Below are 19,998 nucleotides of genomic sequence, written 5' to 3'. Positions count from 1 at the left end.
CGGGGGCACTTCCCCGTCCCGGCGGCGTGCCGGAACAGAGACTCCTGTCCCCCAGATCTTGGCTTCGCGATGGCGGCGGCTCTGGAAGGTTTCTCGTACCGTGGCTTTTCGTATCGAGGTTTTAGGTCCAGGGGCTTTATATAGGCGAAGAGGCAGCGTCAGAAGGTCGAAGGGGCGACGACACTATAGGGGGGCGCGGGCCACCCCTAGGCCGCGCCGGCCTATGGTTTGGTGGGCCTGTGCCCCCTCTCTGGCGGTTCTCGTGTGTTCTGGATGCTTCCGGGCAAAATAGGAACCTGGGCGTTGATTTCGTCCAATTCCGAGAATATTTCTTTACTAGGATTTCTGAAACCAAAAACAGCAGAAAACAAAGAATCGCACTTCGGCATCTTGTTAATAGGTTAGTTCCAGAAAATGCACGAATATGACATAAAGTGTGCATAAAACATGTAGATATTATCAATAATGTGGCATGGAACACAAGAAATTATCGATACGTCGGAGACGTATCAGCATCCCCAAGCTTAGTTCTGCTCGTCCCGAGCAGGTAAAACGATAACAAAGATAATTTCTGGAGTGACATGCCATCATAACCTTGATCATACTATTTGTAAACATATGTAATGAATGCAGCGATCAAAACAATGGTAATGACATGAGTAAACAAGTGAATCATAAAGCAAAGACTTTTCATGAATAGCACTTCAAGACAAGCATCAATAAGTCTTGCATAAGAGTTAACTCATAAAGCAATAAATCAAAGTAAAGGTATTGAAGCAACACAAAGGAAGATTAAGTTTCAGCGGTTGCTTTCAACTTATAACATGTATATCTCATGGATAATTGTCAACATAGAGTAATATAATAAGTGCAATATGCAAGTATGTAGGAATCAATGCACAGTTCACACAAGTGTTTGCTTCTTGAGGTGGAGAGAAATAGGTGAACTGACTCAACATAAAAGTAAAAAGAATGGTCCTTCAAAGAGGAAAGCATCGATTGCTATATTTGTGCTAGAGCTTTTATTTTAAAAACAAGAAACAATTTTGTCAACGGTAGTAATAAAGCATATGTATCATGTAAATTATATCTTACAAGTTGCAAGCCTCATGCATAGTGTACTAATAGTGCCCGCACCTTGTCCTAATTAGCTTGGACTACCGGGATCATCGCAATGCACATGTTTTAACCAAGTGTCACAAAGGGGTACCTCTATGCCGCTTGTACAAAGGTCTAAGGAGAAAGCTCGCATTGGATTTCTCGCTATTGATTATTCTCAACTTAGACATCCATACCGGGACAACATAGACAACAGATAATGGACTCCTCTTTTATGCATAAGCATGTAGCAACAATTAATTTTCTCATATGAGATTGAGGATATATGTCCAAAACTGAAACTTCCACCATGGATCATGGCTTTAGTTAGCGGCCCAATGTTCTTCTCTAACAATATGCATGCTCCAACCATTAAGGTGGTAGATCTCTCTTACTTCAGACAAGACGGACATGCATAGCAACTCACATGATATTCAACAAAGAGTAGTTGATGGCGTCCCCAGAAACATGGTTATCGCACAACAAGCAACTTAATAAGAGATAAAGTGCATAAGTACATATTCAATACCACAATAGTTTTTAAGCTATTTGTCCCATGAGCTATATATTGTAAAGGCGAATGATGGAATTTTAAAGGTAGCACTCAAGCAATTTACTTTGGAATGGCGGAGAAATACCATGTAGTAGGTAGGTATGGTGGACACAAATGGCATAGTGGTTGGCTCAAGGATTTTGGATGCATGAGAAGTATTCCCTCTTGATACAAGGTTTAGGCTAGCAAAGCTATTTGAAACAAACACAAGGATGAAGCGGTGCAGCAAAACTTACATAAAAGACATATTGAAAACATTATAAGACTCTACACCGTCTTCCTTGTTGTTCAAACTCAATACTAGAAATTATCTAGACTTTAGAGAGACCAAATATGCAAACCAAATTTTAGCAAGCTCTATGTATTTCTTCATTAATGGGTGCAAAGTATATGATGCAAGAGCTTAAACATGAGCACAACAATTGCCAAGTATCACATTACCCAAGACATTTATAGCAATTACTACATGTATCATTTTCCAATTCCAACCATATAACAATTAACGAAGCAGTTTCAACCTTCGCCATGAACATTAAAAGCTAAGAACACATGTGTTCATATGAACCAGCGGAGCGTGTCTCTCTCCCACACAAGCATTTATTCAAACAAAAACACAAAAAAGAATAAAAACACACAGACGCTCCAAGTAAAGTACATATGATGTGACCGAATAAAAATATAGTTTCAAGAGAAGGAACCTGATAATTTGTCGATGAAGAAGGGGATGCCTTGGGCATCCCCAAGCTTAGATGCTTCAGTCTTCTTGAAATATGCAGGGATGAACCACCGGGGCATCCCCAAGCTTAGACTTTTCACTCTTCTTGATCATAGTATATCATCCTCCTCTCTTGACCCTTGAAAACTTCCTCCACACCAAACTCGAAACAAACTCATTAGAGGGTTAGTGCATAATCAAAAATTCACATGTTCAGAGGTGACACAATCATTCTTAACACTTCTGGACATTGCTCAAAGCTACTGGACATTAATGGATCAAAGAAATTCATCCAACATAGCAAAAGAGGCAATGCGAAATAAAAGGCAGAATCTGTCAAAACAGAACAGTCCGTAAAGACGAATTTTAAAAGGGCACCAGACTTGCTCAAATGAAAATGCTCAAATTTAATGAAAGTTGCGTACATATCTGAGGATCACTCACGTAAATTGGCATAATTTTCTGAGTTACCTACAGAGAATTAGGCCCAGATTCGTGACAGCAAAGAAATCTGTTTCTGCGCAGTAATCCAAATCTAGTATGAACCTTACTATCAACGACTTTACTTGGCACAACAAAACACTAAACTAAGATAAGGAGAGGTTGCTACAGTAGTAAACAACTTCCAAGACACAAATATAAAACAAAGTACTGTAGCAAAATAACACATGGGTTATCTCCCAAGAAGTTCTTTCTTTATAGCCATTAAGATGGGCTCAGCAGTTTTAATGATGCACTCGCAAGAAATAAGAGTTGAAGCAAAAGAGAGCATCAAGAGGCAAATTCAAAACAAATTTAAGCCTAACATGCTTCCTATGAAAAGGAATCTTGTACACAAATGAATTCATGAAGAACAAAGTGACAAGCATAAGAGGATAAAACAAGAGTAACTTCACAATTCTCAACATAAAGAGGGGAAACTTAACATTATTAAGATGCATACAACCATGTTTCCCTCTCTCATAATAACTTTCAGTAGTGTCATGAACAAATTCAATAATATAAGTATCACATAAAGCATTCTTATTCACATGCATAAAAGTATCATTACTCTCCACATAAGCATAATCAATTTTATTGGTTGTAGTGGGAGCAAATTCAACAAAGTAGCTATCATTATTATTCTCATCATCAAATATAGGAGGCATATTGTAATCATAATCAAATTTATCCTCCATAACAGGCGGTACTAAAAGTCCAATATCATTATAATCGTCATAAATAGGAGGCAAAGTATCATCAAAGTAAATTTTCTCCTCAATGCTTGGGGGACTAAAAATATCATGCTCATCAAAACCAGCTTCCCCAAGCTTAGAATTTTCCATATCATTAGCGACAATGGTGTTCAAAGCGTTCATACTAATATGTTCCATAGGTTTTTTAATTTTCGCATCAAACCATCCATGTCTTAAATCAGGAAATAGAATAAGAAGCTCATTGTTGTCCATTATGCCTAACTAGTGTAAACAAGAAACAAAAAGATTCAATTGCAGGATCTGAAGGAAATAGCTTCGAGCACACACACAACGGTAACAGAAAAGTACTTAGTTACCTGGGACCGGAGTATGAGTGCCTTTTACCTTTCCTCCCCGGCAACGGCGCCAGAAAATAGCTTGATGTCTACGCCCCCCTCCTTTTCCTGTAGACAGTGTTGGGCCTCCAAGAGCAGAGGTTTGTAGAACAGCAGCAAGTTTTCCCTTAAGTGGATCACCCAAGGTTTATCGAACTCAGGGAGGAAGAGGTCAAAGATATCCCTCTCATGCAACCCTGCAACCACAAAGCAAGAAGTCTCTTGTGTCCCCAACACACCTAATAGGTGCACTAGTTCGACGAAGAGATAGTGAAATACAGGTGGTATGAATATATATGAGCAGTAGCAACAACACCAGAAAAGTGCTTTGCCCAGGACAGTAAACAAGCAGTAGTAACGCAGCAGTAGTAACACAGTAAAACAGTAAACAAGCAGCGATAGCAGTATTTAGGAACAAGGCCTAGGGATCATACTTTCACTAGTGGACACTCTCAACATTGATCACATAACAGAATAGATAAATGCATACTCTACACTCTTGTTGGATGATGAACACCATTGCGTAGGATTACACGAACCCTCAATGCCGGAGTTAACAAGCTCCACAATTCAATGTTCATATTTAAATAACCTTAGAGTGTAAGATAGATCAACACAACTAAACCAAGTACTAACGTAGCATGCACACTGTCACCTTCATGCTAAGAAAGGAGGCATAGATCACATCAATACTATCATAGCAATAGTTAACTTCATAATCTATAAGAGATCATAATCATAGCCTACGCCAAGTACTAACACGGATGCACACACTGTCACCATTACACCGTGCAGGAGGAATAAAACTACTTTAATAACATTGCTAGAGTAGCACATAGATAAATTGTGATACAAAACACATTGCAATCATAAAGAGATATAAATAAGCACTTCACTATGCCATTCATAACAGTGAATAAGTATTCTGTGAAATATAGCCTAAGAGACACACACGGTGCACACACTGTCACCTTTACACACGTGGGACAAGGAGTCTCCGGAGATCACATAAGTAAAACCCACTTGACTAGCATAATGACATCTAGATTACAAGCATCATCATATGAATCTCAATCATGTAAGGCAGCTCATGAGATTATTGTATTGAAGTACATAGGGAGAGAGATGAACCACATAGCTACCGGTACAGCCCCGAGCCTCGATGGAGAACTACTCCCTCCTCATGGGAGACAGCAGCGGTGATGAAGATGGCGGTGGTGTCGATGGAGGAGCCTTCCGGGGGCACTTCCCCGCCCCGGCGGCGTGCCGGAACAGAGATTCCTGTCCCCCAGATCTTGGCTTCGCGATGGCAGCGGCTCTGGAAGGTTTCTCGTACCGTGGCTTTTCGTATCGAGGTTTTAGGTCCAGGGGCTTTATATAGGCGAAGAGGCGGCGTCAGAAGGTCGAAGGGGCGACGACACTATAGGGGGGCGTGGGCCACCCCTAGGCCGCACCGGCCTATGGTTTGGTGGGCCTGTGCCCCCTCTCTGGCGGTTCTCGTGTGTTCTGGATGCTTCCGGGCAAAATAGGAACCTGGGCGTTGATTTCGTCCAATTCCGAGAATATTTCTTTACTAGGATTTCTGAAACCAAAAACAGCAGAAAACAGCAACTGGCACTTCGGCATTTTGTTAATAGGTTAGTTCCAGAAAATGCACGAATATGACATAAAATGTGCATAAAACATGTAGATATTATCAATAATGTGGCATGGAACACAAGAAATTATCGATACGTCGGAGACGTATCAGCTGGTCTTATGGAAACTAAGAAGTTTTTCTTTCCATATGAATCTTTCTCCATTAAGGATGGATCGAAAATTCGTTTCTGGGAGGATAAATGGTTGGGTAACACCACACTCCGAGAACAATATCTGGCATTGTACAATATAGTGCGCCACAAAAGCGATACTATCGCTAAGGTGATGGAAAATTTCCCACCAAATGTGGATTTTAGAAGAAGCCTCATCGGTCCTAGACAAACCTCTTGGCAGGAATTGTTACAGCGTCTTGAGTTAGTTCAATTGACGCAGGGACCGGATGTATTTCGTTGGAATCTTATCGGGAATGGTTCATTCTCAGTGGCTTCCATGTACAATGCTTTAATTCAGCCTGAACTTCCGGTCGATAATAATTCCAAAATCTGGAAGATGAAGATACCACTAAGAATAAAAAATCTTTGCCTAGTATCTTCGTCGGGGGTAATTCTTACTAAAGACAATCTTGCCAAACGCAACTGGCATGAAAGTAAAAAAGTGTGTCTTCTGCCATCAGGACGAGACAATTAAACACTTATTCTTCCAATGTAAGTTGGCTAAGTCTATATGGTCAGCCGTCCAAATAGGGTCTACCTTATACCCACCCATTAGTGTTGTTAATTTATTTGGCAACTGACTCAATGGTGTGGATGTTAGGTTTAAACGTCTTATTAGGATGAGAGCGATTGCAATCATTTGGTCGCTTTGGCTATGTAGAAATGACAAGATTTTCAATAATATTTCTTCTTCCTTTTTGCAGATCATCTACCGGTGCACAGCTTTGCTTCGTTCATGGATACCGTTGCAGCGTGTGAAGCACCGGGACCTCTTTACGGAGATGTCTTCACGGTTGGAGGATACGGCCAGGGATATTTTCTCCCAACATGGGTGGCAGCGTGATCTTCGGCTGGATCCTCCTAGCTAGTCTTTGTTTATGATTTTTGAACTATGTTTTATATTAGAACACCTGTGTGGTTTTGTAACGAATCTGTGAGCGGCTGTGTGCATCTTAGTTATGTAGAGACCAGAATATTGCGCAAGTAATAAAGTGCTCATTTTCGAAAAAATACCACACCGGCACATGCACATCAGAGGAAGCACCATGAGGCATGCATGAGCATTTCCTCGCGCGCACCGGCTCGCATGTTCCCGACCGGAGACCAGCATGTTCCACGAGACTGTCTGCATGCGTCAAACCTGTCGCCACGCCACACCTGTTGACGAGGAGACGACCACGCCCCAGGCGAGCCCCTCGATCGAGGCGAGGATGGCCAGCGCGTTCACTGCCCTGCCCTCCGTCAGGCAGGGTGCCCCGCACGCGAGTTGGAGGTCTCCGGAGAGGCGGCGTTGAAGCAGAGGAAGTTGGCCATCAAAAAAAGCAGAGGACGTTGTCGCGGGGCATTTCGTCGAGCAGGCTGCGTGCGGCCGGGGAGGGGCCGATGCATGCGTTGGCAGCACGTAGGCGTCGAGGTGGGAGGGGAGGGTGTTGCCGAGGAAGAGCTGAAGGTAGTACGCGTCATGGACGCGGATGGTGGCGGCGTCATGGACGGGAATGGTGGTAGAAATTAAATTCGGCACAAAACTTTGTCAACTTCTAAACTTTGTGACAGCCTGCCTACAAACTTTCATCAATCCAATGAATGTTCACCGATTAATTGATCGATCTAGGAACTCTTGAGAAAATATATCCATCTCGTTTAACGGTTTGTGAGATTTTTGTTATATTTGGTCATACTTTTGAACGCCTTAAAATGAAAGTGAGCAATTTTATAAATCGTCACGATTAATTTCCCAAGTTGCGAGATAAATTTGAAGAAAATAAGAGAGCATTCTTCGTAATTCAATTAACGAAAAATCTTGTGCCGGTGATTTACAAGGCCAGCTTGTGCAATGTCAAGTTTCATTTCGTGATTTTTTGCGTGTTTATTGTATTTCCTCGTTAGTACGATATAACCAAGAAAAAGTTGGGTGCACGCAAGATGGTGATCGTCGGTGTGCTTCTGGCGATCACGGAGTCAAGGATGCCACCGCCGAGTGGGACCAGACCGCTGGCAAGCAGCAGAGGATTTAAAGCTTTCTTCACGACTTTTTTTAAATAATACACTTTTTTTGGTTATTCCAGAAATAATATTCATTTTTGACTTTTTCTAGGAATAGTACACCGTCGGCGTGGAGAACCCCGAAGTTAAATATCAGCATGGAGAACCCCGAAATTTAAATATCCGGGAGGAGGAACCCGAGCTTGGAATGTGGTGTGGCCCCGGTCTGCTACACGCTGTCGGTATCGTCTACCTCGAGTCTGACAAGTCGGGGTCAGGGAATCCGAGTGGCCTAACGGCCAGGCCAGCGGCAGGCGTGCCCGGGCGAGGAATCCCGAGGAACGTGTGTCAGGGTTCTCGACCCCGAGTATTGCGGGCCACGTAGAAAAGGCTTGTCGGCGACGCTGCCGACGCGCGCTCGCCTCCTCTCTTCTTCCTCCTCCAGCTCTGCTCATCTGAACTCTCTCGTTTTCGCTCTCAGCTCCACCTCTATTTTTTTGTCATTTAACAACGATTTGTCCTGCGTTTTGCTGTTATTTCTCCACCAAATGTTGTAGAATCACCTGATCTATAGATGGGTTAGTTTTGGGAGCGTTTTGGTGGAGGTGTTGTTGGACCTGGTGGTGGTGGTGGAGGAGGAGGAGCTGGTGGTGCTGCTGCTGCTGGTGGTGGTGCTGATGCATGGTGGAGTAGCTGGGCTGCTAACGGAGATGTTTCACACGCTTCATGGGTAAACCCTAATCCCTGATATTAGATTGTATAATCATAGCTTGTCGGATTAGTTACTGATAGAGGTACCGTTAGAAAATATTTATGTATGAACAATGCTTTGATTTGTATTATGTATGAATAATGCTTCGAATGTCGTGTTGTTAATGTATGCAGATATGGCGGCCAGATCTTTGCTTGATCCAGCGATTGATCAGAAACATCGTGCAGCGTACTTGGAGGCTGGTCCGCAGGGCCTCGAGCCCCTGCAGACTCGTACTCTATAAAAGAACTGGTTGATACACCCTGTATGGATTGACAGGTACGTGTTTAATTGTTTTGTATCGAATTCTATAAGAACTATATTGGACGGGCTTTAGCTTGTGCCTGATTTGTTTTGTAGATTGAAGAGGTCTACTACCTTTCGCTCGATTAGTGGAGGCCACTCGTGCGGTGTGGGTACCTGCTGATGGCCACCTAGAGGGAGTGTTGGAGGGCGTCAACTCAACGCGTCTGAACTACCATGCTGCTTTGATCACATGCTTAGTGGATCGGTGGAGGCTCGAGACCCAGACGTTCCACTTTCGCTGGGTGAGATGGCTCCTACTCTAGAGGATGTGTCTATGTTGTTGGATCTTCCGTTGGCAGGTGAGCCCATAGGCCCATTAGAGGCTCCCATCGGCTGGCACCATGGAGGCACGTTTCCATGGTATTCGCGCAGGTGTTGGGCCTATGATATTTGATGGTCACGGCCCTTGTCAGGTATGGCTACACGAGTTTCAGGTTCGTAACTGTTTGGTCTATTTTATTACACGTTATTTATCTCAAAATATGTAAGTACTAACATTAAAATATGTCTTGATAGATCGACCAGTCCGGAAACCGATAAACGAGGCCCAGATCACTCGCAGCTTGGAGGCGTACCTCATGTGGCTACTTGGAAAGACGATGTTCACGGAAAATCACGGGAACACGATCAGTGTGTGCTATATCCCTATAGCTCAGGAGATAACAGAGGCCACATAAACCGAGGACATCAAACCGAGGATAAAAATTATCTTAGCCGCTACGTACCGAGGTATGTGTAAGGGTTGCCAGCTGACCGTGTCTGGTTCTGGAATCGTTGGATGCCCATTCCTGTTGAAGCTCTAGTCCTGGGCGAGGTTCCCATCGGCCGTCCTGAGATTATACCCATTATGCCCAGGAGGTGGCGTTTGGCTCATAGGTGAATATGCACCTATTATATAACATAACTAAAAAAAATGTAAACAATAAATAAATAAAATTTTCAGTGTACATTCTGACATTCTATGTTCGTATAAAAGTTTTTGTGGGAAAACAACATTTTATATGGCATGTACAAAAAAAAGGCAAGAAAAAATATCATGTACGGGGGTATTTGTTTGGGCGTTTTTTTTTTTTTTTGCTTTAGCTTATAACTTATAAGCCAAGGCTTCCAAAATCTTAAAACGAAAAAAGCAACAAAAAAAAAGCCAAAGAAAAAGTCCAAACAAACACCCTCTACCTGTTGGAGCATCAAAATTTATCTTTTTTTACACTAGACACATAAAACCTTCTTTTTTTTCCTAAAAGTTGTGTACGAACATAAAATGCCTACATATCGAGGCAAAAAAATTATTTTAGAACTTTTTGACACTTGAAAATTGTATTTTCACATAACAAGCCCGTAAGCCGAGTTAGATTTCCCTTATGCCTGTCTCTACCGACTGGAGGCATACGTTTGGATGATGAAAAAATATTGCGGCCCAAACATCAACCAGGTCATATCTGGCTCAACAGAACCAAATCACACCAATCAGGACACCTGGGCCCAACAGGGCGAATGAGACAAGTTGACAATGCTTATGTATGTTGAGAGGAGCTCGAGCGTACTCTCAGTCGGAGCTATTTAAACCGGTCGTGGTGCTTCCCAAGTAGCGAGATGGGACTAAAATCCCACCTGCCTCACCTCTTCGTCGTGCTCGTGCGCGCACCAACTGGAGCAGTGCGGCTTTCCGAGCCGAAAGTAGTGTAACAGAACGGGAAGCACGATCAGGCCCGGCCCGTGAATCCTATGGGCCCCAGCAAAGTATGCTACACAACTAGACCTGGCCAAGTTAGCAAGGTGTGTAATGCAGCGCTAGCAGCACAATCTAGCGCACGAGAAGGCCAAAGGCAGGAAAATAAATACTCCTACTGTACTCCAAATCGGAGTCTCTACTACTTAAAAAGACTCAATTGGTTCCTTATTCAGCCATCTGCCAATACGTCAATCCGTTTCGTCGTTTCCTTTCGTCAATACGTTTCGTCGTTTGTCCGTCCTCCACATGGGCCAGGCCCAATACGTCAATAATAACTCCACAAATCCCGTGATATTTACAGTATAGAGATAACTTTCCAAAAACTGTTCCAAACCGCATCTCCACAAATCACGTAACAAGGTTACATGCCATCACACGGCCCAGACTGACGACCCCAGAACGATCTTAATTACAATAAATTACAATAAATTGCAAAAAGGAATGAACCATCTTACGATATCTCAATTCTTTACAATAAATTACAAGGTTCCAAAAACTGTTCCAAACCGCATCTATAGTCAGCGCAATATAGTCTTATGGAAGTTCTTAAAAATCTTATTGGAAAAAAGAGCATAATATGGAAGTTCTCGGATCTGTTAATAAATATAGCATAATTTTTGGTAAATTGGCAAAAGGAATGTCAATCAGATCAACTAAATATTCGTGTCTCCTGAATTTTTTCAATATGATGACGTCACATAAAGGCATGGATTTCTTACCATTTTCGAAACAGTCAATATGAAATCACGCTGCAATCCAGCACTTTGGTCGTCCTAACCTTCCCACAATATCAACTCGCGCATTTAATCAGCCCGGGCCGCAATGTTACAAAACCATCAGCCCAGGAATCACGCTATGGTAATCTTACAAATTACCTTCCTCAGGTATGTAATATCACCTTCCCACAAATAATGTAAATTAACTCGACCCATACATTACGCTATGGTAATTAAAACATTTCCCATAAACGCCCCATATAAAGGGTACACTGAACCATGGCTCGGGCTAGAGAACTCGTGTATTTGGAGTTCAACCTGCCCCTCCCGAATTTCATTGAATCAAAAAGGCGGATCATCAGAGCAGGGAGTTCAGGTATGTAACACCCTCTCCCCCTCTCGAATCAGACATGCTTTTTTCTGGAATCTCGCAAGAACTGAAGTATTTTTAACCGTTTACGTTGCAAAGTCATTCCATCAGGGCAGCAACTGATGTATTAATAATTATTTATTATTTAACACCAGGAGTAGAATTAAGTAGAGTTGTACAGCACCATTACAGTCATTATAATCATAATAATGCATGAACATCAGCTGTAACAGTTTCGAGATGAATCTCTTGCTTAACTAAAAAGCAAGAAAAGATCATGTACAGGACCATCTATAACCCAGTGAATTTCTGTTGTGATACCATTTAGCCTCTCCTAACTATAATTTGAGGGGCTTGAATTCAGGGGTGGAAACAGACCTGGGGCAGCTAGGCTTTCACCCAGGGCCTAGGACTAGAGCCAGGAATGGGGCAAGCTTGTGATTTTTTTTGGCCCAGCCCAATGCCCAGTAGAGTATATGATCAGGCTGGACTAGCCACAAGCTTGCCCAACCCTAGCTTCTACCCTGTTTGAAGTGCCAAGCTACCAGATGATATAACTTTTCTTTAGCGTATCACGGACCAGGTCAAAAACTATAAATAGTATAATGCCACTACGAATTATGCAAATACAAAGGAAACAAAATTGATAAATCAAGTCGGGCAAATAAAAATGTGCAAGAATGGAACCAACCTGGCTTGCTCTACGGCCTAAACCCATAAGAAAGTTATCCGGCTTTATATCACGATGAAGAAAGCCCCTCAAGTGCATGTACTCTACCCTAGCAATCTGTATAAAAATATTTGAATGCATTAATTTGGCGGTAAAAATGACAAAACAATTACACATAAGATTTGATTTTGCACATAGATACTTCCGTTGGTATTATGTCAAATAGGTGGGCCAATATTAACAGCCAAAATGCTATGATACAGTAAGAAAAACTTACCAACTGATCAGCAAGCATAAGTACTATTTTAAGAGTGAATTTTCTGTTGCAATAGTTGAATAAGTCTTCCAGACTTGGACCAAGAAGATCAATGACCATGAAATTGTACTCCCCGTCCACTCCAAACTACTTCGGATGAGGAATCCTAGCTGACGTTTGAAATCAAGCATTAAATCAAAATCAGTAAAAAAAGAATAAAAAGCAAAGCATATCGGTAAGGAGTTAGGGCTCTGAGACACTTACTCTCTTGGTCAGCAAGCCACCGCAGCTTCTCCTGCACGGGAGCGTCAGGTCCAGGCGGGTCGGGCGGTTGTGGTTGCTGCTACTTGGTAGCGGTGGTCACCCCCTTTTTCGCTGCTTTCTTGGCGGCATAGCCTTCCAAGGGAAGATCCTGGGAAGAGAAATCTGGGGAAAGAACAGAAAAACAAACATACTAATATGAGCCTACTGTTCAAATTATATCCAAATTTGAGCACTTCTGAAATGGTAAAATGACATATCAAGTTGCTGCCCAGAAATTTTGAACCGCCGTACAAATATGAACAAAATACAGAAATGGTGCTACTGGAAACATTCCTTAACACAATATGTCCTTCGTAAAATTTTCGGAGAGATACAAATATAGCTAACTACATAGAAGTCAGCTTACTCTTGTATTGTGCTACTGGAAATACAAATATAGCTAACTACCATCCTGCCTATCGTATACTCATTTTGAAGAACGAAAGTGAATATATGCAGCTAGAAGTACAAATTATTTCTGATGAACAAACAAAGCATTTGTAGTATCACTTTATCTGAAACTAACAAATTTTTGCAAACTATTTTTCTAAAGAAAGATCATAACTTTTATTCTTTGCATCCATCACACTAAAATAGTTTATTGTTGAAAGCGAGAAATAGCAAAATAGTTTCATCATCAATAAGCACTTCCTGTACTATTTGAATAAATGATCTTCTTTGGCATGTCTTATTTTCTTATCGTCAAAAGGCATGTCTTCTTTTCTTATCGTCAAAAGATCCATGCAACAACCAAAGAAATAGACCATTTTGACTACTTAATATACTACTACCAACTTGCCGACTAACAAACAGAATCACAACCAAAGATTTTTCTATTCACCTTTGTTCTCGTATTGAAAGGGAGTTTGCTTGTAACCATATCTGTTCTTTAATTCCAGATGCTCCTTACTGATCCTGATGGCTATCAAATCACAGAGCAAACAGACAATTAATTTAGAGAGCACAGATAAAATACAATCAACTTTAGTGCCGGGTCATGTGTTCTCCGGCCGATGACTCGCCCATCTAAATCAAAATAAGTAACAAACTTCAATCAAACACTCAACTGTAAAAACTACCTGTTGATGTTGTCGTCGAGGAGAACACCGCTTTCCCTACGGAACAACTCACACAAAAAGTACACTTTGGTCCACTTGACTAATTTCGTGCTATAACCTGCACACAAAAGGCAACTTAAGCTAATTTTGGAATGAACCATCGTCAAATTCGGTAACCATGTAGTACTAAATACTAAAAAGCAATGAAGTCGCTAAACCGCACTTAACATCAAACTTCACTAACCATATGTATAAGGCTTCTACCCGTCAGAGCAAAATGATTCCAGGTCCATACTCTATACTGTACATGTATTCACCACGACCACTTGCTCTGGGGTGCTACCAAGCGCCCAATGCTCTATTGTATTGAATCTCTGAATTTATACAGTAATAATAGTACATAAGATGTCTGAAAACTCTAGCATATTTAACATACTAATCAAGGAGCTTACTGAGTGCAGCCCAATAGCTCAAAATTGACCTTATCATCAACATCTTATCACATATAAAAGTTTTAAATCACTTGTGAAACACAGATTAAGTGTGCTAATTTTCACCCAAAATCAGGTGACTGTTTCAGATATAAAGGTATATATGTGTGATTAAGAATTAGAGAAGAAATACAACAGTATAAATTAAACTATTCACAAACTAATTCATCATGTTCCTAACTATCTTATTATTTTTTTAACTCCATGACTACCTTTCACATATGTGTTCGATTGATATTCAGATGGGAGAGATTGTGGAAAATGATAAGAAAGAGAGTGAATCAGGAGACAACGCTCAGGTAAGGCAATTCATCACCTTGCTTAAGCTCTTTCTTTATTTTTTAACTCTATGATACCGTTCAAAAATGATGTTAATGCATGTCAAGGCAATCATCATCTTGATGACTATCTTTAGTATTTTTTTAACTCTATGACTACCACATGTTCATAGGTGAGCTCAATAGATGTTCAGGGTAGTACCGATGCTATTGGAAAGCGTACAATGTTGCCGGGAACATTTATCGGTGGTCCACGTGACAAGATGCGTCGCTACATGGGTGCTATGGCCTTGGTGCGGAAGTACGGCAACCCGACATGGGTGCTATAAAACCCTACGTCTCGGAAGGCAGTGAGTACATGAGATGTGTTCCTATTCTCCTAAACAACAAAGACTAATAGATCCTGAATAATGTATCGCTTAAATGCATCAACAAGGAGGAAGCTCAATAAAGTTTACCTCATATGATTTCAACAATAGAACGGCAGCAGTTAACTTAAGTCAGTCGAAAATTGATAGATAGAACAAGAGTTCAAGACTCAAATGCCATTGCAGAATCATTGTGTTAAACACTTCGCTGATAAGCTTTCCTAAGAATCACCATCGAACAAAACTTGGAACTTTTATTCATTTCGAGTAGCAGAACCAAATTCCTCAACAATATTTCAAATGAAGGACCGCATTGCTTCTTTCACTGCTTTAAGGAAGAATTCATGCATCGGAGGCGAATTCCTATGTAAACCTTTTGATTTACTTTTCTGTTCCCACTTTTTACCTTTATATGTGATTTGTGCAAATTTTGGCTGCAATAATAAACACAAAAATACGGTACCAAGATGTCAGGCAGCTATATACATGAAAAATATATGTCTAGATATGGAAAAAAATATTTAAAGAAATAGCGCATGTCATTCCGACATGAATATTAAGCATGGTTATTAAGAAGCCTAGAGTTTTTAATATTAAACATGTTAAACAATGGAAGGAAGTATTCCCAAGATAAGGAAGCCTAGAGTTTCGGTATTTCACATATATACTCATGTAATGAAAACAAAAGGTTATGTAAGACAATTATTTTGAGAAGAATTAAACTAATCCCAATTATTTTGAATACAAGATGCAGCTTGCCTTCTTTTCCTTTTTTGTCTTGCTTTTCTTTGTGTTGCAATCTTTCTGGGTCAGAATATTTCCACTGATATTCTATAAGTTCTCTTTCCCCATACCACATCAAAAAGGAGCTGGCTAACATATTAACAGTATGTTTCGAGTTCACCTCTTTATTGTCTCATCCCTTACATAGAGTAAGAAGCACCTATAAATGTAAATGCAGATATAACTCTTAGAGAACTTACCCCGCTTGTTCCTCTACGTCTAAACTTTTAACTGCACTTAGTTACATACTGATTGAAAACCCATTTACTAACATATAGGTGCATGCTTAATAGTTTCAGCAGTCAAGGTTTCATTTTCATATTATTGCAGGGTGTTTGAAACCGACATTTGTCCTACTATTTACATATTTCAATGAACTGTGAACAAACTCTCGATTGTATCAACAATTTCATTTGCAAATTTTATATACTCTAAAATTTTCATTTGCAAATTCATGTAAGACGTGCAGAGTCGTATGAATAAGCATTAGTTTGCAACTTTATATAACAAGCACACTACATCTTCAGAATTATCAGCTTTTGTCAAAAAGAAACAGGAGTTAAGCAATTTTCAGTTACAAATTCATGGTTCAGTGCACAAGCAACACTATGTGTCAAAGAAACAGGAGTTAAGCAATTTCTATCATTTGGCCAACATAGAAAAGAGTACCTTACTGAGAAGATACAACAACAGAGATCTTCAGAATCATCAGCTTGTGTCGTACTAAATGCAAGGATCGAACTGATAAAATTCCCTCGATTAGGCACTGGATGTCTTTGATTTGTTCGTCTTCTTCAGGCATGCTCCTCCCTATTATAAACACAGAAGTTAGCCAGAGTAATTATGAAAGAAGAATGCCGAATTACAGAGTATAATGGCTTCCCTGGAGTATAACCCACAGCAAATTGAAAATTTATCACCCGCAGGTAATAAAAAAAAGGAGGCAGATGTAGTAAACAAACAGACATTTGAGGGAGAGTTCAGTTGCAGTTGAGGGACAATCGAGGCATTTATCTACGAAACATCCAGTAAAGCTATACACACACCTACTCCATTTCGCCTGTATGAATATAACTCTTCTGCAACTTCTAGGCTATAATGACATAACATATCACTCGAGCTAAATAAAAAACAACAACATTGCTACAGAAGTTGCCGCAACTTAGTAAAAGAACAAGAACAGGTCATCCAAACCAAGGACAAGCTTAAACTAATGTTGAACTAAATAAAACTGACCTTTGCCACTGGAATTGGAAGCTAAACCATCGAGTACTGACTAATCTATGCGATGCAAAACTGAATGTATTTTCTCATTCACAATGTTCAAAACAAACAACGAATGTTACTGTGCTCGGCCAAAATCGTCGCTGATTCCAGAAAATATTCAGGTAAAATAAGGTTCATGCGGGATTACAATCTCATGGCTAAGTTCCTAACATTCATGTGGAGTACTAAAACTGTAGCAGCAGGGCCAATCTTGCCGTGGTAAGATACAGTAGCAATTGCTGTTTTCCTCTATACGTACCTTGGTAAGAACACGCCCTGCGCTGCCGCCGGTGAGCCAAAAGATGACCTGGTTCCAGGTCGCGTCGCGGGTCGCCCTCCGTCGTGAGGAGCACGCCCAGCGTGGCCGCACTCGTGCTCCAGCTCGGCGAAATAGAGCGCACCGTCCGCTCTCTCCAGGACGCCACCGAAGATCGTGGACGGCGACGAGCTGCGGAAGCTCCTCCACCGGTTCGAATCCCTCAAGGCACCGCACCACCACAACCACCTCATCCTCCGTGCATTCGCCAAGATCTGGAAGGTGGCCTTCTCTGGCTACGATTGGAGCTCCGCACCACTGCCAACACCACGATTGGAGCTCCGCCCTCACCATGGCTCTCTCAGATCGAGCACCGCCGCTGTAAATCTGGTCGCCAGTGGAGGAAAAAATGCATTTTGAAGTCGACCTCGATGCGGTAGTTTTGTTGGAGAGGACGGCAATTGAGAGGTTGCAGCGGCGATGTGCGCTAGGGAGACAGGGAGCGGCGGCGACATGGGAGGAGCGGGTGGACCAAGGCGAGGGGGTGGAGCGATGCGAGCAGGTGGCTCTGCGCGCGGTTGAGAAGCGGCAGCGGCCAGCGGCGACGCATGCTAGAGGATAGGGCGGCGGCTACGCACGCCACGGAGAGGGGCAAGCGGCGGCGCGGGCCAGGGAGAGGGCGGGGGCAGCGGCGCGCGCCAGGGAGAGGGCGGCGGCGTGGGTGGAGTGGCCAGCGAGTGGAGCAGGTGTGCTCCACGAGTGGGTGGTGGAGGGGCAAAACGGGCAAGTCGCTATATTTTGTAGTGCAAATTATTTTGTAAGTAACACCCCAAACGCCTTACATTCCGGAACAGAGGGAGTACTAGCAATAGGGACCGGCGGCGATACAAGGGCTAAGGGAGCAGGACCTGACCGGGCTGCGGGGACCAGTGGCAATACGGGATAGGGAGCTCACCCGAGCCGGCGGCGATAGAGAAGAGGGACCGGCGGGCCGATGGGAGGATGGATTGAGAAGAGAAAGGGGAGTGAGCGGTTTGTGCGTGGGCAGTGTGTGCGTAATTCACTTTTGTGTTTTATTAATTTAAAGTTGTGTCAATTAATTTTAAAAAGAGAAAGTATAAAAATTATTACTGTTTTTATTGGAAGAGTAAATTTGAATCATCAAAACATTGTAATCATCGTTAGATAATATTATATGGTAACAAATTTTATGTGAAGATTTAAGAATTTTGCTTCTTACATGTTAAGGCATTAGGCACATTTAAAGTGGCTCGGTAGCTAAAATATTAAGGTGACTTCTTGGTATAAAAAATTAAAAAACTGTATATATCATAAAAGAATATCATGAAATTCTAGACAAGAAGTATTTTGTCTAAGACCTCTGGATAGATACATTTCACTCAGTATCATGACATTTTTTATTTGAAAAATAAGGAATTCTTATTACAACTTGCTAGGGTCATCTGACATATTGGTGAAAATTGAGTTTTCTCGACTTAAAACTAAATGATGAACATGAGAAACTGAGACTTGAAAGATGACAAATTGGTTGTGTGATTGTGGATTCTAATGTCGACCTTCTATTGTAATCATTGGTCATTTCACCATATGTCGATCCACCAAATGCTAACCTAATAGATAAATTTGGTCTACTGTTCAAATGCAAGTTTGTTGGGCTATGAGACCTATTTAAGTTACTCCGGCAACAAAACACAACTCAGTAAAAAATAGATTGGAGTTAAAAGACATGTGTTTTACTAAAAGGAAAGTTAAATTCAACAGACAAGCCATATATTTTAGTGCATCTTCTACATCTTGAAAAACTAATTTCATTTTTCATCTACATCTTACAGGTGACAAGCCATGTATCCAGGCGCACACAAGCCATGTATATGCACTCTTTTTACATCTTGAAAAACTAATTTGCAGTGCACTTATTTTAGAACCCAAGATCGATGTGGAAGAAAATTAAAATTGCAGGTGACTGAATTTATGATTTCAGACAACAATATGTTTACACAAATATCAAATAAACAACAGGCAATAGTGACTCCATTCTTTATGCAGCTTCCAACAAATATGACACATCGTTACTAGGTTGCATTATATTTATGCACCGTACCCGTGGCAAAGCACGGGCATTTGTACTAGTAAATAATAAATCGCGACACGGTTGGCCTCCAAATCGTGGAGAAGATTGTGTGTTCCATGCCATTATGATACACCATGTGATTGTGTGAGATTTTCTTGTTTGGATCCAAAAGAACGACATGCTCAAATCGGATTTAATATATTTTGATTTTTATACTGCGAGATTTATATCGGTCAAACGTCTTGCACCTTGTCTTCAGACTTACTTTTTAGACGGAAGGCTCGCGCAGAGCCCGGCTTTAACTTAATAAAGCCACCAACAATAGAGTAGTATTAGGTTTACAAACACACGCATATCAAAGTCTCGCAATCCCACCAACTCCGGCATTACAACCCAGAAAACATGTCCTCAGGCACGCACTCACAACCAAGACACAACTACATATAAAAAATGAGGAGGGAACTAGTCTCGGAGCGAAGAGTTAAGCATTCTGATCCCGCGCTTACTTATCGTAACTCCTAGCCACGAGTCTCCACACCTGCAAGTATGCGAACATTTTGTACATGCTTTCA

General features: G+C 41.5%; 2 long non-coding RNA genes across 3 annotated transcripts; both read right to left on the bottom strand.

The window, feature by feature from the left end:
- Nucleotides 1-11,568: 11,568 nt before the first annotated feature.
- Nucleotides 11,569-13,042, bottom strand: LOC139835715 (uncharacterized). Of its 2 annotated transcripts, XR_011751227.1 has the most exons (4): nucleotides 12,796-13,042; nucleotides 12,553-12,701; nucleotides 12,297-12,392; nucleotides 11,569-11,672 (listed from the first exon to the last, which is right to left on the bottom strand). It is a non-coding gene; the product is annotated as an uncharacterized lncRNA (long non-coding RNA). The 2 variants fall into 2 exon arrangements; XR_011751226.1 differs by lacking the exon at nucleotides 11,569-11,672 and having other exon boundaries at nucleotides 11,836-12,392; nucleotides 12,796-13,037.
- A 2,107-nt stretch (nucleotides 13,043-15,149) lies between these two features.
- Nucleotides 15,150-17,717, bottom strand: LOC127328168 (uncharacterized). Its single transcript, XR_007868964.2, has 3 exons — nucleotides 17,338-17,717; nucleotides 16,482-16,622; nucleotides 15,150-15,463 (listed from the first exon to the last, which is right to left on the bottom strand). It is a non-coding gene; the product is annotated as an uncharacterized lncRNA (long non-coding RNA).
- Between the last annotated feature and the right edge of the window lie 2,281 nt (nucleotides 17,718-19,998).

The sequence above is a fragment of the Lolium perenne genome, chromosome 1, assembly GCF_019359855.2.
Source record: "Lolium perenne isolate Kyuss_39 chromosome 1, Kyuss_2.0, whole genome shotgun sequence".
Taxonomy (NCBI): Eukaryota; Viridiplantae; Streptophyta; class Magnoliopsida; order Poales; family Poaceae; genus Lolium; species Lolium perenne.
This window is presented reverse-complemented; position numbering and strand designations above follow the sequence as displayed.